Source organism: Podarcis melisellensis (genome assembly GCF_964234715.1).
Source record: "Podarcis melisellensis genome assembly, chromosome: 13".
NCBI classification, from domain to species: Eukaryota; Metazoa; Chordata; class Lepidosauria; order Squamata; family Lacertidae; genus Podarcis; species Podarcis melisellensis.
Genome location: NC_138545.1, coordinates 12737065 through 12745466, shown reverse-complemented (window position 1 = coordinate 12745466; position 8402 = coordinate 12737065). Strand labels below are relative to the sequence as shown.

General features: G+C 44.3%; 1 long non-coding RNA gene across 1 annotated transcript in view; it reads left to right on the top strand.

Moving 5' to 3' along the window:
• LOC309355032 overlaps positions 1-8402 on the top strand; it is a 171797-nt gene that overhangs the window by 107324 nt on the left and 56071 nt on the right. The gene's annotated exons all lie outside the window — the stretch shown is intronic.

The following is an 8402-nucleotide window of genomic DNA, read 5'->3' as shown; positions in this document are numbered from 1 at the left end:
TTTTGTATATTGTGTTTTCTTTGAAATATATAAAAATAATAATAAAAATTGTCCAGTAGCACCTTAAAGGTAAAGGGACCCCTGACCATTAGGTCCAGTCGTGGCCGACTCTGGGGTTGTGGCGCTCATCTCGCTTTATTGGCCGAGGGAGCCGGCGTACAGCTTCCGGGTCATGTGCCCAGCATGACTAAGCCACTTCTGGCGAACCAGAGCAGTGCATGGAGACACCGTTTACCTTCCCGCAGGGGCGGTACCTATTTATCTACTTGCACTTTGACATGCTTTCGAGCTGCTAGGTTGGCAGGAGCAGGGACCGAGCAACGGGAGCTCACCCCGTCGCAGGGATTCAAACCGCCGACCTTCTGATCGGCAAAGTCTTAGGCTCTGTGGTTTAACCCACAGCGCCACCCACATCCCTTAGTAGCACCTTAGAGACCAACAAAGTTTGTTCTTGGTACAGTATACGCTTTCGTGTGCATGCACACGTCTTCAGATACCAGATACTGTTTTTTCTTTGTTTTTCTTTAATTTTTATATGTATATAAAAAGCTTACATTTATAAATAGGAGATTCGTTGCTTTTGTTCCACCATTGCACTCACTGATTTCTTCTTCCCAGCCAACAGGGCCAAAAGTCGGCAACGATGGGAGCTGTAGTCCAGAACTACTTAGAACATATAACTTTGTGTGAGTAGCTATACTCCTCAATTTTCGCTAGAGGGCAGGAAAAGTTAAGTAATCTGGAAAGCCAGAAAATTTCATTGTATTTCACCTGTCGTTTCCAGGCTGGTGCTAAGGCTAACTGCTTACCCGGTTCTAATTGAAAACAGCAATTTCTTCCATATGTGGTGGACTTGTGACATAGTGAAAACGTATTGGGAAAATATATATTACAAATTAAAGAAGATTTTTAAGTATATGTTTTTGAAAAAAACAGAGTCATTCCTGTTGGGAATGGTGGGAGAAGACATTGACAAGAATGACCAGGAACTGTTCTTATACACAACAACGGCAGCAAGGTTATTGCTGGCTCAGGTATGGAAACAGCAAAAATTTCCTACAATAAAAGAATGGCAGTATAAGGTTATGGAGTACGCAGAAATAGCCAAATTAACAGCAAAAAATCGACATCAGGGGGATGAAACATATCAAAAAGAATGGGGAAAATTTATGTTATACATAGAGAAGATGATGTGAAATAGGGAAACCAGTAGAATTAAAATAATATCTCATAACGGGAAAATACAAGAAATTTACTGGATAATAATATCAAAATGAATTTAAAATGTATATTAGGATTATTACTGAACAATATTTGTAAATGAATATAGACAGACAGCAAGAATTTGTATATAGAGAAATATTTATTTGTTTACAGACATTTAATGGAAAAAATGAAGAAGAACAATCTTATGGAAAATGGACAAAGAGAATGCGAAAAGTCAAAGAGGACACAAAAAAGCCAGAAGAAGGAAGGAGGGAAGTCATCTCGGGAGAGCAAGAACAAATGTGAAGTATAATGTATGTGTATGTATAGTATGTAACTAAAAATTCAATAAAGATCATGGGGGGGGGGGAGAAAAGGAAAAAAAGAATAATAGAATCATAGAGTTGGAAGAGACCACAAGGGCCATCGAGTCCAACCCCCTGCCAAGCAGGAAAACAGCAATTTGGAGTTCCAGCAGATAAATTCTCTTTTGTTTCTTCAATCTTGCTTAGCCACTCCTTCGCTTAAGCATGTGCATTTGATGCTGTTTTATACGGAAACAGAAACTATTCCTTCCATCAGGAGGCAGCAAGTGTGCAGGTCAATATTCAGAGGCAGGTGGGGTGGGGGTGGTGCCTTGTTTTCTTCAATACCCAACCCACCTTTCTCCCACCCTCCCACCTTTCCCCTTTCTTCTTCTGTCCCAATTTCTAAAATGAAAAGTTCCTTAGAACACCCTGCTCAGAATTAACTCTATTCTAGCACATCATGAAGGGATGCGGGTGGCGCTGTGGGTTAAGTCACAGAGCCTAGGACTTGCCGATCAGAAGGTCGGCAGTTCAAATCCCCGTGACAGAGTTAGATCCCGTTGCTCGGTCCCTGCTCCTGCCAACCTAGCAGTTCGAAAGCACGTCAAAGTGCAAGTAGATAAATAGGCACCGCTCCGGTGGGAAGGTAAACGGCGTTTCCGTGTGCTGCTCTGGTTCACCAGAAGTGGCTTAGTCATGCTGGCCACATGTACGCTGGCTCCCTCGGCCAATAAAGCGAGATGAGCGCTGTAACCCCAGAGTCGGTCACGACTGGACCTAATGGTCAGGGGTCCCTTTACCTTTACCTAGCACATCATGATTTCATATTTTCAGGGCATGGCACAGTGACTATGTGTCTCTAAGTAACACTTGACGGGCATGACCAAATAGCGGGGGGGGGGGTGTATCTTGCTTCCATCCTCTGCTTGCAGGATTACTAGAAGTATCTGAAAGCCTGCGTGAGGTAGTAGCTACAGCTCTGGGTGAGGCCTGGGGGTGAGAGCCAATTCCCACTCGGCCCTAAAGCTCCCACTGGGATATCTTGAGCCACTAACCCATTTCACTGGGTTGTTATGAGGATAACATCAGGGGGAGGGGCAGAACATATACAGTGGTACCTCGGGTTACATATGCTTCAGGTTACAGACTCCGCTAACCCAGAAATAGTGCTTCAGGTTAAGAACTTTGCTTCAAGATGAGAACAGAAATTGTGCTCCGGCGGCACGGCAGCAGCGGGAGGCCCCATTAGCTAAAGTGGTGCTTCAGGTTAAGAACAGTTTCGGGTTAAGAAGGGACCTCCGGAACGAATTAAGTACTTAATCCGAGGTACCACTGTACACTGTCTTGAGCTCTTTTTCTTGGAGAAGAAAAGCAGGATATAAATGAAACAAGTTGAAATCTGACTAAACACTCTTGCTGAAGGCAGGGAGGCTGGAACAGATGGACGATGGAGAGGAAGGGCTCAGCCAGAATCTAATTTGGGCCACTAGCCTACTGTACAGGGTTGCCAGTCAGATGATAGGTTTGTAGAAAAAGGGAGCATGTTCATACCATATTGGAATGAAAGGATACAGGAGGTACCATAGCTCCATGTAAGGTAGTATGGGAGATATAGGCTTAAGTGTACAGGAACTTTGACTATATATGGAATACGCATTGCCAGTTTGTGTAGACCAGAGATGGGTTCCTTCAGAAGCTGCTGGATTGAAGATCTTAATTCAGCCAGACCATTGACCATGTGGACTGGGGCTGATGGTTCCACAGGCTCCCCATTCCTAGCCAGACTGAGCTAGGTGGGCCCTTAGCCTGATTCCCTATAAGACACCAGGGTGTGTTCATTTTGGGGGAAGAATCCTTGGTGACCTTCTAACAAACCCCGTCTTTTTCTGGGAAACATTTTTTTGGGGGGGAAATATGTATAATTAAAAACAAACTTCCTTGGGCCACATTGCACAAATTTAACCCAGTCTTGTCACAGATCATCAGGGCTGTGTGACCACGCTGCTGAAAACTGCTACGATCATTTGTATTGACAAACTCTGGATTTCGGAGTTTGTTTTTAATGATAATCTTTACAAAAACAGCGCTGTTCAACTCCAAGCAGGGCACGTTGTGAACCTTCACTCTTGTCTCCCTTTTACTTTGATTGAGCCAGGAAGAAAAGTACGAACTGTCTATTCCTCTAAAAGCAAAATTGGTGTAACTCCCTATTTTAAAAAAACTCCCCCAGGGCCCATCCCTTTAAATAGTTCCCCTGTCGATCTGTCCATCTCCATGTACTGTAAGTAGGACAAGAATCAGTTCTGGTGGTCAAATCCCCTGTGTTTTGGCCAGTCCTGATAAAGCCATTTTATAAAGAGGAAATGTGGTGTAGTGGTTGGAGCGTGGAGTGCAGGAGACCAGGGTTCAAATCTCTACCTGGCCATGAAGCTCACTAGATGACCTTGGGCCAGCTGCTGTCTCTAAGCTAGTTTCCCAAACTTGGGTCTCAAGCTGTTTTTCGACTGCAACTCCCATCACCCATAACTAGCAGGACCAGTGGTCAGAGATGATGGGAACTGTGGTCCGAAAACAGCTGGAGACCCAAGTTGAACCTACCATACAGGGTTGTTGTGAGAATAACATAGAGAGAGGGGGAACTTAGTGTTGTGCTCTACCTTCCACCTTGAGCACTGGGAGGAAAGGTAAGGTGGGATATACACGTGGCAATAATAATAATCATAGTAATGGATTTTGCAGATGTTTTTTTAATGGACCTACACAGCTATCTTTGATCTTTAAGGGATCATTTTCTCATTCTTTCTTTCCATCAGAAAAATATGTGGTGGAAGTCCTGGGATTGCCTGGCTTGTTTAAAAGAACTTCTTTGAAAAAGGAGGAGGAGGAGGAGGAGGAAGGAAAGAAAGAAAGAAAGAAAGAAAGAAAGAAAGAAAGAAAGAAAGAAAGAAAGAAAGAAAGAAGACAGGGGGATCTCACTGAGAAACAGTTTCCGTGTCTGGCTGCTGGGAATGCAAAGTTTTTATAGAGTAGGCAGACAGATGTTGGACACTGAAAAACAGTGTGGGCTGTGAAAGCTTTCGGGGGTTCATTTGGCAGGGCCAGAAAGACAGGAGTTGCAGCATCATTGGAGACAATGCTGAGAAGTTCTAAGGCCTCCCCCCAAAGTCCAGCTTGGAGCAGGAGCTAGGAAAAGATTTCAAACTTGTCCCGCCCTGTGCGCTGCGCTTTGGCCTAACTCTGCACGCTAACAGAGGGATGGTTTTGATTAAGTTAAGGAAGGAGAAGAAAAGAGCGGGCGTGGGGGGGGGGAGAGAAGGAGGACACGTGCTTTGGCCTGGGACATCTCTCTGTTTTTGCAAAGGCCACATGCGTCACTCTCCCTCGTGGGCCATGGAAATGGGAAACGAAAGAATGTTAACCCCTTGGAGTGTGGACTGATGGGGAACCTGGGGAGCTGGCTTGCATGGGTAGAAGTTGTAGGCGGCTTCACAGGGTTTTGCTCTAGGGGAAGATGGGTGGTTGGGATTGCAAGAGTGGGGCCTGTCGATCTGGAATGGGGTACACATTCAATTTTGTTTGCATCTCAGTGAGAAACTACTTATTTTGAACTTCTCGAACCAATATGTGAACCAAAACGCAAGTGGCCTTTGAAATTCACCGCCCCTCTGAATTTTGCAATGCACTGTGTACAAAAAATGCATATATTAGGAGAAAGTGTGCATAAGAATGCATTCATTTGTGAAAATATACCAAAGCATACGGTTTTGCAAAAATGTATATATCAATCTAAACTGCATACAAAAATGTGCATATTAGGAGAAATTTGTACCAAAATACTGGCAGGTTTTTTAAAATTGAAATTTGGTAAATTTCTGCAGAAATGTAGAGAAGAAAATTTAAGAATGGAAGAATGAGAAGGAAGTGAGAAACCAAAACTGACAAAATCATCGAGTCTTAATCTGAAGCAATGAAGATCGCATTTGGTGTCTGCGCCAAAGATCAAAGTTTTATTAGGAGGAACTCACTATGATGAACTCCAGAACTACTTTTGAAAAGCAGCTTTTGCCCATCCCACTTGCTCTGATCAGTGTCACATTCCAATGACAGGAGAGAGATTCCCAGCCAGTTAAAGAACTGCACTAAGGGCTGCCACAGGGAGGAGGGAGCAAGCTTGTTTTCTTCTGCTCTGGAGGACTCGAACCAATGGCTTCGAGTTGCAAGAAAGGAGATTCCGACTAAACATTCGGAAAAGCTTTCTGACAGTAAGAGCTGTTTAGCAGTGGAACAGGCTCCCACGAGAGGTGGTGAACTCACCTTCCTTGGAGGTTTATAAACAGCAGTTGGATATCTGCCATGGATACTTTAGCTGAGATTCCTGCATTGCAGGGGGTTGGACTAGATGACCGTGGGGTCCCTTCCAACTCTAAAATTCTATGATTCTGTCCCTGCCAAGTTAGTTGTCCAGTAACCTGGATAGTAATTATCACCATTTATTTCTATGGCACTTTCCTATAGAAAACCATACCCAAAGCAGTTCACAACATCGAGAAATATTACATTCAGTAACAATTCTAGGTTGTCTCGTGTTGGACTAGAAGCTGGGATTGACACATAAACTACATGAGAAGGACAGTCGTGACTTCAAGGAAGATTGGGAACTTTTTACAAACTATTTAAAAAACCCACACAAAATGATTTGGACTCCTTGGCAGGTTTTGAATAAACATCCACAAATTTATTAACAGAATATATGACAGACAAGGTAATGATATGTACAATTTTTAACATGTAGAGAATAATATGTGCAAACAAATCAGAGAGGGGAGCTGAGGAAAGACCTTGGTGGGAGAGGGAGGGGTGGGGGGAATAAAAAGGGGAAAAATTAATGTAATGGATTATTTGGACTGATAATTTGTTTTATTGGATTTTTTTTTTAAGGAAGAAGCTGGGCTACCAGGGCTCAAATCCATACTCAGCCATAGGAATGTCTATGAGTTCAGTTGCCTTGTACAGATGGATCCTTACCTTGGTTTCACCCTACAGACAATGGGTTAGTCAGGGAAGTGACAAAAGAATGCCAATGATCCTTAATGACTAGGGATGGCTTTGTTAGTGACCTGGAACTCTTGCTCCCCTGCCTTTGGAATGTGGCACTACTCAGAGCTAGTGGGAGGGGCAGGGAAATACTTTATTATACCAAGTCTGGAGAGGAGAGAGAGAGAGAGAGAGAGAGTCAAGCTGGACTTGATGAATTGGTAGCAGGATTGTGGTGGTAGAAACTGTTGCTCTTGGGGGACGGGAATCATATTCAGGATCAGCAATATTGCTGCCTGCTATAGGGACGTGGGTGGTACTGTGGGTTAAACCACAGAGCCTAGGACTTGCCGATTAGAAGGTCGGTGGTTCGAATCCCCGTGACGGGGTGAGCTCCCATTGCTCGGTCCCTGCTCCTGCCAACCTAGCAGTTCGAAAGCATGTCAGTGCAAGTAGATAAATAGGTACCGCTCCAGTGGGAAGGTAAATGGCGTTTCTGTGCGCTGCTCTGGTTCGCCAGAAGCGGCTTAGTCATGCTGGCCACATGATCTGGAAGCTGTACGCCGGCTCCCTCGGCCAATAAAGCGAGATGAGCGCTGCAACCCCAGAGTCGGCCACGACTGGACCTAATGGTCAGGGGTCCCTTTACCTATAGGTGTCTCTTGCTTCCAATATTCTCTGCCTGCATATATATAAAACCAATATTACAAGTTGAACATCTAAAACCAATATATAAAACCAATATTACAAGTTGAGCATCTCTTCAGTTGCTCAGTGTCATCCAAAAGAAACTAGCACCACTCCAGAGCTGGAATCCAATAACATTTGAGGAAGTCAAAATTCCCCATCCTTGTAATGGTCTATTCTGGTCCTCCCCCCTCCCCCCCCCGTTTATCCCAGCTTCCACTTCCTTCCTCCTTCCTTTGTAGTTTCCTTGCTACAAAATCTTAGACTGCAGTCTCCTTGAGACAGAGACCTGTTCCATCCTATTCTGCACAAATAATAATAAAGCTGAGCTGTGCATACCTGCCCGATTTCAGTTTGAGCAGGGTCCTAGTGTTTGCTCTTCTTATAACATCAAACCCAGGCGCAGCCAGAGGTAGATCCGCATGGGTTTGCGGGACAAGGCCGGTATATGAGGGAGGCCCCTAGAATTTTATATCCAGGACAAAGCACTACATTTAAGCTGACTTCAAATAAACAGCTTTTGCAATGACTGCTCCTAAAGCAACAGATTAAATATAAAACCCAGCCAGACCCGTATTCTTCCCCTACTAAATTGGTAATCCTAGTCCAGGAAGTGGCAGTGCCTCTGAGCACACACAGAGTACCATATCCCATCTCCATGCATTTAAGATAATTGGGTGAGCTTAGATTCTAAGTGTAGTGTTGGAGGAAAAGAAGCCTTCACCAGAATACTACCTTCCAGATGTTTTGGATGCATCTCCCACCAGCCTCAGCCAGCACAACCACAGTAATCCAAAATAGCTGGAGGGAACCAGGATGGCAGAAACTGGGTTAGAACAGGTTGGACCAGGACCTGGCTCAAATCACCTGCTCAGTGTCAAATCTCAATGGGTGACCTTGGGCCTCCTAATCTTACTGAGTTGTCATGATAATAAAATGGGGGCCCGGGAGCAAAAATATTGCACTGTCCTGTGTTCCTTAAAGGAATGGCAGGACGAAACCCAAAATAAACCATTTTAAAGAGAAAGTTTCAACATTGTCAAGAACAGATCCCCACAAGAATGTGTTTTAAGCAGACTCAATGCCCATTGGAAACGCATGACTTCCAAATCACCCTGGAAGCCGCAGCTTTTTAAGGGTAGTTTTGTGAGGAGGAACTGCAGCTCC